Here is a 12,603-nt window from a genome sequence, read left to right as displayed (position 1 = left end):
GGCACAACTGAATAGGATTTCAAGATCCTTTCATTGTTGACGTTTAATATAGCTCCTACAATATATATTTCGGCTGTCAATACTGGCATGCGACGCATTCCAACAATGTTTCAATGGGCTTTCAATGTTGAGGCTCTACAAATTTTCAACACTGCTTCAAGGGGTTGTCAATTTGAAATACAAGATGGTTTGAACAATACACCAATCATTTCTCAAAATGAAATGCCGCCGTGATGTTTCGACAAAATGTCGCGGGCCAATATCAACACTTGTCAACAACTTCCATTTGTTGACATTGACCAATAATATTTCAATAACTTTTCAAGAGCTTCTTTGTGAGGGTGCATACAGGGTGCGCACTAGTGGCTCTGAGTACTCATGGCAAATGCAGCGAAAGCCACTTATATGCAGCTTTATTCATCATGCAACGTGTAGATGCACAGAAATTGGAATGTGACGTCCATGGGATTGATGTTTATAAGAATCATTTTAAACCTTGTATTGTTTTGTAAAGAGGAATGTGATTTTGCAACTCCGGGACTTGAATACGTTCGAAAGTATATGGAAAATTTTGCATTTATTCGCCCATTATTCAATGATTCGATTGGAACCTGTGATGTACTTATAACTACATAAATAAAAGAATAAAGGAATAACTAAAATATTGCTTTCCGAGGGCTATTGCTGGCGCTGTGGCAAATCTACGTGGGTGATAGTCAGAGATGCCTTCCGGCTAATATTCGGATATTACTATTGTGCGATCATCCAATAATCTTTTGACAAATACTCATTATACCACTCATGTCCATGAAAGGACATTTGTTTGTGGCACAAGGACGTATGGAAGTCGTGCAACTTCCACGCATAGGCATTGACTGGCCAAATCATGGATGACACAATGGATGGATGATTTTTTGAGGAGTCAGCAGAAGCAGATGATCTGAGATCCCCGAGTATCAGGTCGAGCCTCAGTGCAACTGTGACAGGTTCACAATTCCCGGCTGCCAAACAGAAAAAAACACTGCGAGAACCGGCAACAAAAGTCTGGGAAAATTGTTCTGTACATTAATGGAGGTAAAATCACATAAACGATTTTGTTAGGTATTATAGGAACATTGTAAAGTGTGTACATTCTTTTCCCTGTGATGTGCGTGTTTTTATAAGCCATTAAAAAAATTTAAGGCTCACGTCCATACTGCGGGGCCTATTGATACTTATGAACTGCTTTCATCTACTTGATTTACCATGTTGTGTGACTTGTTCTTCCGACTTGAAGTGTAAATATCGACGCGAGAAATTCTATATATCGGCCAAAGATGTTATCCGCTGTTTCCTACCACATGTAGCCGCCGTTCTATGTTTCAAATTTTGTGATATCTAAAAAAAAGAACAGGTCACGTTAACAAAATTGCATTTCCTCACCCATACCTATTGAACAAGAAATTCAAGTCAGGATATATTTCGCTGACGGTGACATTGTGAACTACTAATTCACATGTTTTTTCTTTAAACCTTTCTGTTCCAGTGTATAACCTGAAGTGCCAGCTGCAGCATGCGGAGGAGAAACGTTTTCGAGGCTCTTCTTCTTGCTGCTGTAATCACGAACACAACGTGTGCAGCCAAACCTCGCCGCGCGCCTCTATACCAGGATATTGAAGCGGTAATCTTGCTCGAATCAACTTAGACATTGAAAAGGACACCAATGCCGCACAAATTTCGATGCACTGACCTTGGGAAAATATGTAAGAAGGAGTTGCTGTTCATAGGCAACTTTCAGCGCACTCTTATTAATAAATTGTTGGAGCAGACTAGCAGCTAATATCCAGCAAGCGGATGGTGACCACTTTCAAGATTAAAAAATCGGTATTTTTGCGAAGCACTGAAATGCGCATACAGACTGTCTGTGTTTGGCTGTTTAGAATGCTCTTGCTGACTGCTTGGTTTTCCCTTTTCAAAGCGTTTCTCTAGTCTGACTAATATAACGATCTGTGTCATTGCTGAAGCTTAGTTTATTATTATTTGTCAGACGTGTGTTCCTTGAGCAGTTCCTCGCAAAAGCTTCTATAATTTTGCACGATCTAAGAGCGTTGCCGGAAAGCCAGCGCGTGGTCCTACGGTGAATATACAGTCAGATAAGTCTCACTATAATTCACGCAAGTTCGATTCCGTCCACCGCCGAAGAAACTTTAAAGGATTCATTTCGTCATTCAAGAGTGGCATATACGCTGTGACCCAAGTTTGTGTAAAAATTTATTTAAACTTTGTACGTACCCCCTGACTCATACCAACAGACCCAAGTTTCCGTTAAGGAGTTTCCTTGAGGAGTGGCGCATACGCTGTTGCACATGAACAGTGAGCCATGTCGTCTTAATAGTGGTTAATGGAAGTACTGCACAAAAACATTGTCGCACACAAGAATGACCTAACTTAGTGCAACTGGTTGGTTTAGAATACGGGTTCCTCCGCTCAGCAGCCATCTGTTCTACCCATTAGACCATACATTATCAAGTTACCCAGGTTGTCAAGAAAATTGTTAAGAGACGTAAAAACATTCAGGCGGAACCCATCTCACGATGACCGCTAACGGTAATGCGTTTAGTATTGAATGAAAAATTTGGAGGATGCTTAAGCTTTGCCATTATGAGTGGAACGCGACCGCATTCAAAGATCCCTGAGTGCTTCTCAGGCTTCCCGGCAACTGCAGCTTATGTAACCGGAGTGTTTACCGGGAAACACTGGCGCCGAACGGTATGCACGAAGGCGAGCATTCTGGTAGAAACGCAGCCTCTGGCGTGTTATTGTTTCGCGGTCTCTTCTTTTATTGTTTCGCACTTTTAATATTTAAGTGTGAGAAGATTTAGCATGAAAGGCATGCGCTGTCGGTGTTTTGTTTCCTGTCATTTGTTTGTGGACTGTGATTCTCCAAATTCCGAGGAATAAGTTTGTAAAGCAGCTAAGAAAAGGTATAGGCAACTTTGGCGATAGAAGAATAAATTTAGTGCCGTATAGAATGTACCCTGCAACTTTCGCTCACACGTAGTTCCATCTTCATATTTGCGTTTAAGCAATGAAATGCAGTTTTTACCATAGCAAACATGAGATGATGGAGTAGTTATTGTTATTTCACGTGCATGGAGTAAGCAGCTTTTGGCATCTAAATGTGGCATATAAATATTAAAACGTGTTTTTCAAGTTCGTAACGTAACAGTAAAAAATAAAAAAACGATATTGAAGAGCGATTATGTTCCTTAGTTGTGCTCGGGTCTGAGGAGGTTATTAGGGTAATCCACACACTTTTAAGTGGCCAACTATGTATATCTATATGTTTGTATCTATGCGTTTTTGTATCTCGCCGTTTTCCCGCCTACCTGGTTTATTGCGTAGCTTGTGGTCGAACACGGGTAGTCCATGTTCCCTCGGCGCATCAGGCTACTCTGCAGTGGGAACAGGGTTCAAAACAAACCATCAGACCAACTTGGGTCACTCAGTAAGTGGCAATTAGTACCTACGTGGAACTCAGCAGCGAACATATTTCACGCCGCCATGGGTTACTGTTATACTGCGTATACTGTTACGTATACGCAGTTCCGCATCTACAGTAACCCATGGCGGCGTGAAATATGTTCGCCGTTGCTGTTTCACGCAATCTCAGGTTTTAAAATATACCTCAAGGTTGCTTCCGGCGGTCTGGGACGACACACCGGCCCGGATCAATTAAGTGTCAACGTTCTCAAAGGCGGATGACAAGAATATGAGTAAACCACTTCTTGGCAGTTACACACGCACTATACCTCATATCCAGAATGAATATTTTGCGGAATCACTTTCGAGTGAATTTTAAAAAAAAGTTGAAGGCAATTTGCAATGTACAAGGGGTCTTCGGAGGATAATGCGAAGGGAATAAAATTGTGGACTACGCAGTGAACGAACTTTGGAATGACTACCCAGGGAAAGAAACGGTGAGAGACACCGACAGACAAGACAGCCAGATAATCCCCCGAAAAGTGCTTGAGGTACCCTGTGAATGCTAATTGCCTTAAAATTCGTCTCGGAGTCATGTGAGGATCGATGTCGACGGTTATGCAATTATCATTCAAGCAACGTAGTGGCCCAACTGCTGCCACCGCAGAGACGCATGATGTTAAGGGTGTTTATGCACCCGTGTTCCTCTCCCGCGCTACCCACTATCGGCCCCACTGCGAAGTCCTAGCTTGGCGCGTGCGTGAATCTAAATAAGAACTAGATTGTCTAAAGATACATAACGCGGGTTGGATTCTAGCCAGCATCGAAGACCCAACTTGGCTTCAAAGAGGTTCATTTAGGAGCGGCACATACCTATTGTGGATGCCCACTGACCCAGGTTGGTCGGACGGCGGGCTTGAATCCGTTTTTGTTTTTCAGCACAATAGCGGAATGCTCATCTCAATATTATGTGGAATAGCCCGTAAAGCAAATTGGTAGAAAAACTGCGAGTAGCACAAACCGACAGAAAGGCATAAAGATAATTAACAAAGAATGCTAATTAACATAAAACAATGTAACATGCCGAAAGTACCGGAAGTATACTAAGTATGTTATTTATAATAAAATGTCACCAGTGATTTGAACACATTTCGGTTGCTACCAAATCAGACCTGAATATTACCTAAAGTTTCAGGCACAAAGAAACATGTACTAGTGTATAAATATAAAATAAAAAAAAGATGGCTGACTAATGGAGTAGCACACAAGGAATAAGGATTTTAAAGAGGGATAAGGTGCCTCAGAAAGGCTGGCCAACGTTTCGATAGGAGGACCTATCTTCGTCAAAGGCGGCCTCGTCATCCTTGGCGGGCTAGATTTAAAGGGTTAGTGGAGTGACGTCACGTCGATGTCGGCTGTGGCTGGCTGTAAAGGGAGAGAGTGAAAAGAAAATGAGCGCTGGCGCTTGACTGGCTAGGCGTGGTTTCTAAGACGAGGGGACAAGATCGGGAGAGCGAGAAAGCGGCAAAAAAAAAGAAAAAACGTCAGAGGGGGTTGGGGGAGCGAGAGGCGAGTGAGCATTCAGAGGTGTCGTGGTCGGCGTGCATTTGGGGTCCCTGAAGAGCCGGTCAGTGTGCAAGTGACAATACGAGTTGAAAGCATGACTTGAGTAGCGTAGCATCAAGGCATCGGGTAATATTGTGGTTGACAGGGAGCAGCTTGGTCCGTCAAGGGACGTTAGCCTCACTAGTTCGCCGTAGGCGTCGTCGCGGCGGTATACAGAATTGGCGAGACCCTGTGTGGTCAAGGGGCCGAAAAGGTATCCTGGCGTCTGGGATTTTGGACAGTCTCGGTGTGAATTTTGTATGGAGAAAAGAAAAAAAAAACGGCACAGGAGGGTTACAGTGTAGAGAAAATATAATTAGAAATTTAAACATGAGGGGGAGACAGGTGTACCTGCAAAAGCGCTCGTATTGTTGATCAATGCGTAAAAGCATGGAGGACGGTAATAAATTTAGTGGTAGGGGAGATGCAGGGAAGAACTGAAAATGGAAGAATAGGTGAGGTTGAGGGAAGAAAAAAAACCGGCACAGGAGAGTGACAGCGGAAAAAACAAAATTTGAAACATAAACACGGAGGGGACAGGGGACAAGATCGGGAGAGCGAGAAAGCGGCAAAAAAAAAAAAAAAGAAAAAACGTCAGAGGGGGTTGGGGGAGCGAGAGGCGAGTGAGCATTCAGAGGTGCTCACTCGCCTCTCGCTCCCCAACCCCCATACGAAAGCGTTCGTATGGTTTATCAATGAGAAAAAGCATGGAGGAGGATAATAAATTGAGTGGTAGGGGAGATGGGGTAGGGAAGAACTGGAAATTGAAGAATGGGTGAGGTTGAGCATCGAGATTAGCTGGAGGTTTAACTTGTTTTGCGCCTTTGTTAATGGTATACCAATATAAGGTTTATGTTACTGCTTTTAGCGATTCGAAGTTGCCACGTGATAAACTCATCCCCGTGGGGTGCAGGCATTTAAACTTGTGTATGAGGTATGATTCTGTATATTTTCTCTCGCGAGGTGAACGAAAATTTGTTTGTAGTATATAGAGTCTTGCTTCATCAAATATATGGCCGTGCTCATTGAAGTGGCTGGCTACTGCTTTAGGTAAATTGTGTTTTGTATCTGCGCGATGGCCGTTGAGTCTCGTGTGCATTTCTTGTCCAGTCTCACCTATGTACTGCTTGTTACAAGCGGCACATTCTAGACAGTAGACTACGTTGCTTGACGTGCCGGTGAAATTCGAAGTTACCTTGTGAATGTAATCTGACGCTGTACTTTTTACTGTAGTAGTAGATTGAATATGTTTGCATGTGGAACACCTGGAGCGGCCACAGGGACCAGATGTTGGCTTCGTCTTTGTCCTTAGTTTGGCGTGTACAAGAATGTCCTTGAAATTACTGTTCCGTCTGTAGGCTACTCTGGGCGGGTCAGGAAAGATCTTATTAAGTTTCTGGTTGCTGGTGAGAATTGGGTGGTATTTCCTGAGGATATTGTTCACGTTGTGGAGCGCGGTTGAGAATTTCGTAGTATGAAGAGGCGTTGTTGTCCTTGTGATTTTAGGGCGGGGTTTGAGGACCTTGGCTCGATCAAGCTTGGTTGCAGCGGTGTAGGCTTTCTGAAGGGCAGTGCTCGGGTAGTTCTGCTTGATAGGGTTTCCTTAAGGTGATCGAGTCTGTCTATGTAGTCATGGTTTTCAACGCAAATGCGACGAAGTCGTGTGGCTCGGCCTTTAAAGCTACCTTGTTTGCAATGTCTGGGATGGTGGCTTGTATATTCTAGGTACTGTTGTTTATCAGAAGGTTTTCTATAAGGCGTTGTTTTTAGTGTCCCATTATAAATATATATTGTTGTGTCCAGAAAGTTTATGCGCTCATTTGAAGATTCCGATGTGAATTTTATTGTTGTGTGAAAAGAACTTAGGAAACTTACCAATTTATATAAACTTTCCTGACCATGTTCCCATATTATGAATATGTCGTCTATGCATCGTAGGTATGTGTGGGGCTTGTGGGTGCAACGAGATAGGAAATCCGTTTCTAGACTACTTATAAGTATGTTCGCGTAGGTTGGTGCAAAATGTGTGCCCATACTTGTCCCATGTATTTGTAGATAGTAATTTTCCTCAAATTCGAAGTAATTATATGTCAGAACTAGTTCAAGAAGAGACAAATATACTTCAATAGAGTGTTGTGCATTGTGCTTGGACAGCGTTTCTTTTATAGAGTTTAAACCATCAGGGATTGGAATGTTGGTGTACAGGGCCGTGACGTTTAGTGTTGCGAGAATTATGTTTTGCGGTAGTGCGCCTTTTGTATTAATGTCCTCTATAATTCTGAGTAGATGGGGGGTATCTTGTACAAATGACGCAAGTGTTTTCGGAAAGTCACCAAGGAAGTGTTTAAGAAATGTGGAGAGGCTTTCTGTCGGGGTGCCGTTCGATACTATCGGACGCCCTGGGATATTAGCGGTGTGAAGTTCAGTGGGTGGAATTTTATGAATTTTCGAAAGGAGGTAGAAGCGTCCTGCAGCTTTGTTGCTTGGTTTAATAAATTTGAATTCCGACGGTGTTATCAATTCATCATCCAAAAGTGATTTCAGCCTGTTGGTAATTTTCAGTGTGTATGGTAACGTCGGATCGTTGTCTAGCTTACGGTAATGTTCAGGGTTGTTTAGCTGTCTGTAAGCCTCGCGCTTGTACTTATCTATCGGCCAAATAACTATACTTCCACCCTTATCTGCTTAATTAATGACAATGTTGTTCCGGCAACTAAGATTTGAAATGATACGATTCTTTGATAAAGTTGTTTTTAGGTCGCTTAGCCGTCTTGGATTGGCTTATAATTTGTTTAGTGACAGTATTAAGGTATAGGTCGAGTTCTACGGCTTGTTCTGGTTCAGGAGTCCAAGTAGAGTGGGCTCTAAGTGGGGTCGTCCCGGTGTCTGGTACGTTGTTGTCGGCGAAAATATATCTTATCCGCATTCGTCGCCAAAATTCCGAAAGATCCTTGTGAAGCTCAAATTCATTTATTGTGTTGTTCGTGGGACAAAAGTTTAGGCCCTTGCTAAGTACGTCTATTTCTTCCCTACTTAATGTTTTTGAAATGTTTGCAACATTAGACCGATTTAATTTTGGGGAGCCTTCAGCCACGTCTGGTATTTGTTGATTCGGGCTCCCTTTTGTTGGCGTGAGGTAGCCGTTTGCGTGGAAGGTTGTTTTCTGATTGAAGTTCGCTTTCTTGCTCTGTTTTTGAACCAGTTTTCTAGACTGTGCTTCGTGGTACTGTTCTAAATCTTTCGTCTCATCCGGTGTCAGAGCTCTGTTCTGAAGTCTATGGCTAAAACTTTCCAGTTGTTCTTCGCAGTGTTCCGTGAGTATATTAAAAAGTGAGAAGGAGGCATTTTTTAATGTTGTCTGCCAGTCTGCACGATGATGGGATGGGAGTGTTCCTAGAGCTGGTATAGCCTTCAGGGTTAGTCCCTTGGGGATTATATTGTTCTGTGTGCAGTCTGTGTACGTTTTCAGATGGTAAGATTAACTCACACGTTTCTTGGTAAGTTTTCTAGCCTGCAGAAATTCTGTACTGCGTGGCTGAGAGTGGTTATTAACTTGCAATGAATGTCATTTATTTGCCTTTTGGCGGGTAGATCTGCGTGTCGTTTGCTTCTGTATGGCAGGTTTGTTTCCGCATGCCTCACTTAGTTCCACCTCTGTTTCTGTTTGAGTCTTTGCGTGTGCAGACGAGCGTGTGGGTGTCTGTGTGAATGTTTCGGTTGTAGATTTTGTGTTGTCTGTGACAGTTGTGTCTGTTTGTACTGCCGTTGCGTGTGCAGACGAGCGCGTGGGTGTCTGTGTGAATGCTTCGGTTATGGATTTTGTGTTGTCTGTAACAGTTGTGTCTGTTTGTAATGCCGTTGCGTGTGCAGACGAGCGTGTGGGTGTCTGTGTGAATGCTTCGGTTATGGATTTTGTGTTGTCTGTAACAGTTGTGTATGTTTGCACTGCCGTTGATTTCGTCTTTGGAATAACGTGTGTGCGGTGGCTCGTTTCACAATGAGTTGTCCGTGTGCCCGAGGTGACTGTTGCAGTTGTGTTGAGCGGGGTGGCACTGTCGGTAGGGGGGGATTTACAGAGTGTTTTTCTGTATTTGTCCTTAATAAAGGATTTGATGTGTTCGGAAGCTAGATGTATTCCTCTGCGGTTTAGATGGAAGCCATCCCAAGCTAGGTGTTCATGCGGTGCTTCGTGTATTTCTGCGTGGTGCGTTGTGTTGACGTTCTTGTGCACGTGTTCTAAGTTAAAAATTAACGAGTTGAGTTTGTTGATTCCCTCATTGTGTTTCATGAGCCTGTTAGTTTGGTGGATTAGTGGTCGGTGTTTGTTTTGTAGGCGGGGAGCAACCGTTGTCACGGTTATGTGTGCGTTTGGGCGAGCTGTTTGTATGGTGCGTATTACGTCGTTCATGGACTCGATCGTTTCCGTGGCGTTGTGTGTGTTGAGGTTATTAGTGCCTACATTGATGATGAAGTGTGTGGTGTCCACTGGCGTGTCGCACACTAATGGAAGAATATCTGATGTTTGCGCCCCCTCAAATGTCTTATGTACGGCGCGTGTGGTCCTGGTGGAATGTATTCCTTCAGGTACTTGTACTCGCTATCTGCAAGGATCGCTACATGTGCAAAGGATAACAAGGGGCTCTTACCCTGTTCCGTCATTGTCAGGTGGTCTGGAAATCCAAAATCAAAAAAGATGGCTGACTAATAGAGTAGCACACGAGGAATAAGGATTATAAGCAGGGATAAGGTCTCCCCACCTGTCTCCCCCCCATGTTTAAATTTCTAATTATATTTTTTCTACACTGTGACCCTCCTGTGCCGTTTTTTTTCTTTTTTTTTCTCCACACCGAGACAGTCCAAAATTCCTGACGCCAGGATACCTTTTCGGCACCTTAACCACACAGGGTCTCGCCAATTCTGTATACCGCCGCGACGACACCTACGGCGAACTAGTGAGGCTAACGTCCCTTGACGGACCCAGCTGCTCCCTGTCAACCACAAAATTACCCGATGCCTTGATGCTACGCTACTCAAGTCATGCTTTCAACTCGTATTGTCACTTGCACACAGACCAGCTCTTCAGGGACCCAAAATGCACGCCTACCACGACACCTCTGAACGCACACTCGCCTCTCGCTCCCCAAACCCCCTCTGACGTTTTTTCTTTTTTTTTGCCGCTTTCTCGCTCTCCCGATCTTGTCCCCTCGTCTTAGAAACCACGCCTAGCCAGTCAAGCGCCAGCGCTAATTTACTTTTCAGTCTCTCCCTTTACAGCAAGCCACAGCCGACATCGACGTGACGTCACTCCACTAACCCTTTAAAACTAACCCGCCGAGGATGACGAGGCCGCCTTTGACGAAGATAGGTCCTCTTATCGAAAAGTTGGCCAGCCTTTCTGAGGCACCTTAACCCTGTTTATAATCCTTATTCCTCGAGTGTATAAATATAGTTATCTGATGGTGAAGAATAGGAAAAAAAATGTCGCAGTTTATTTCCGAAAGGCGAAGCATCAATTGCGATATCAAATTAGTAGAGAGTTATACGGCGTAACGATAGGAGCTTTAGCTGCTGTATAAACTTGGACATGTAGCAGTACCAGCAACGCGCAGACCTGTGTCGACGCCGTCGGTGTTTTGCCCGCTTTCGCACGGAACGCGCGCGGCGTTGGTGACAGAGGCACCGGCTCGGAAGTTTTCGACGAGATCAGAACGGGGCACTCGTGGAGCAGCGTCTGAAGTCTTTACCACCTTCTCGCCTCGCAACGCTTTTATACAAATACGCATTTGGTGCCGAATCTAAACGTCGCCTCCTCTCCCTCCCTCCCATCCCCCCACGGCGTTTCGCGCGACGGAATATGTCGCGTTTGCTCCCCGCCGTGCGTTCTTTTCCCGTTAAAGCGCCCTTCCCACGCGCGCTTTCACTCGCACATACAGCATACGGCACGCGGCGACGATTTTATCGCCGTTGGACATCATACGGAACCTCACGGCGGTGGCGACGACGACGCCAATGGCAGAAATCCGCTTGTAGTGTCCCTATAATTGCTATTTCAATAAATGTAGTGTTTAAATATATAGTTATTGCCCAATCCACCATGGTTTCTATATTGAAAACAAAATTGTGGTCGACATCTACATCTACGGCATTCATCCAAAAGTAGTGCATTCCATTTACAATATTCTACGAAAATTGGTCTCACCTTGCCATCGAGGACGTGGCTTGGTCGCGATCTCCACAGAAATGATGTTGCTCATTTTACAGCGAAGGTCGTGATTTTTGGAGGCCTCTTTCTGCGCTCAGCCAAAAACAGTAAGGCCACCAGCGGTCGCAGCCACTCAAATAGCAGCTGGAAACGGCAGCCGGAGTGGAGCTTTAAGTTTCTGCCTAACAGATGTATATTTTATCTTTTATTAGAACTACAATCCCAAGCTATCATGTATGCAGCATGAGTGTAAGTGGTATTTTACGAATTGCTTGACGTAATTTATTGTTAAATATTCCGCCAGCTTTATAAGGCACTTGCGCTTTACGGATTGCTCACAATAATGATGATATATGCTGCACTTCAGCACACGTGCGTATGCACGTGACGTACGTCGCCTGTGGTGGTGGTACTTGTCTAACGCGGGCAACAGCTTCGCTGTAAATCCACTTTTACAGGCTGGAATTGAGGCGGACTTTTATTAGCATATTCTTTACAGACACGGAATCGGCAATAATAGAGTACGGAGACCAGAGACGAAGGAGGTCAAAGCTATCGACATGTCGCTTGGAACATGTTAAGGCGCCTGTCTTCTCGGATGTGCCTCCGATCATAGAGGCGATGGAGGTCAAAGTTATCGACTTGTCGATCTTAACATGTTATGGTGTCTGTCTTCTCAGACGTGCCTTCGATCATAGAGGCGACGGAGGAGAAAGATGTCGACATGTCACTCGGAGCATGTTAGGGCACCTGTCTTCTCGGACGTGCCTTCGACCTTAGAGGCGATGGAGGTCAAAGTTGTCGACTTGTCGATCGGAACATGTTATGGTGTCTGTCTTCTCAGACGTGCCTTCGATCATAGAGGCGACGGAGGTGAAAGTTGTCGACATGTCGCTCGGAACATGTTAGGGCACCTGTCTTGGACGTCCTTTCGACCATAGAGGCGAAGGAGGTCAAAGCTCTCAACATGTCGCTCGACGCATATTAAGGCGCCTGTCATCCCGGACGTGCATTCGATCATAGAGGCTAAGGAGGTCAAAGCTGTCGACATGTCGCTCGGCAAATATTTAGGCGCCTGTCTTCTCGGATGTGCCTCCGATCATAGAGGCGAAGGAGGGCAAAGCTGTCGACATGTCGCTTGGAACATGTTAAGGCGGCTGTCTTCTCGGACCTGCCTTCGACCATACAGGCGAAGGGGGTCAAAGCTGTCGACATCTCGCTCGGCACATATTAAGGCGTCTGTCTTCTCGGACATGCGTTCGATCATAGAGGCGAAGAAGGTCAAAGCTGTCGACATGTCGCTCGGAACATGTTAAGGCGCCTGTCTTCTCGGA

General features: G+C 44.7%; 2 protein-coding genes across 9 annotated transcripts in view; both read left to right on the top strand.

Moving 5' to 3' along the window:
- LOC125946889 (uncharacterized) overlaps window positions 1-12,603 on the top strand; it is a 790,862-nt gene that overhangs the window by 165,120 nt on the left and 613,139 nt on the right. The window lies entirely within an intron of this gene.
- LOC125946888 (uncharacterized) overlaps window positions 1-12,603 on the top strand; it is a 985,317-nt gene that overhangs the window by 571,141 nt on the left and 401,573 nt on the right. The gene's annotated exons all lie outside the window — the stretch shown is intronic.

Source organism: Dermacentor silvarum, chromosome 7 (genome assembly GCF_013339745.2).
Source record: "Dermacentor silvarum isolate Dsil-2018 chromosome 7, BIME_Dsil_1.4, whole genome shotgun sequence".
Lineage (NCBI taxonomy): Eukaryota > Metazoa > Arthropoda > Arachnida > Ixodida > Ixodidae > Dermacentor > Dermacentor silvarum.
The sequence above is the reverse complement of the archived record's forward strand: the minus strand, read 5'-3'. Positions and strand labels throughout refer to the sequence as shown.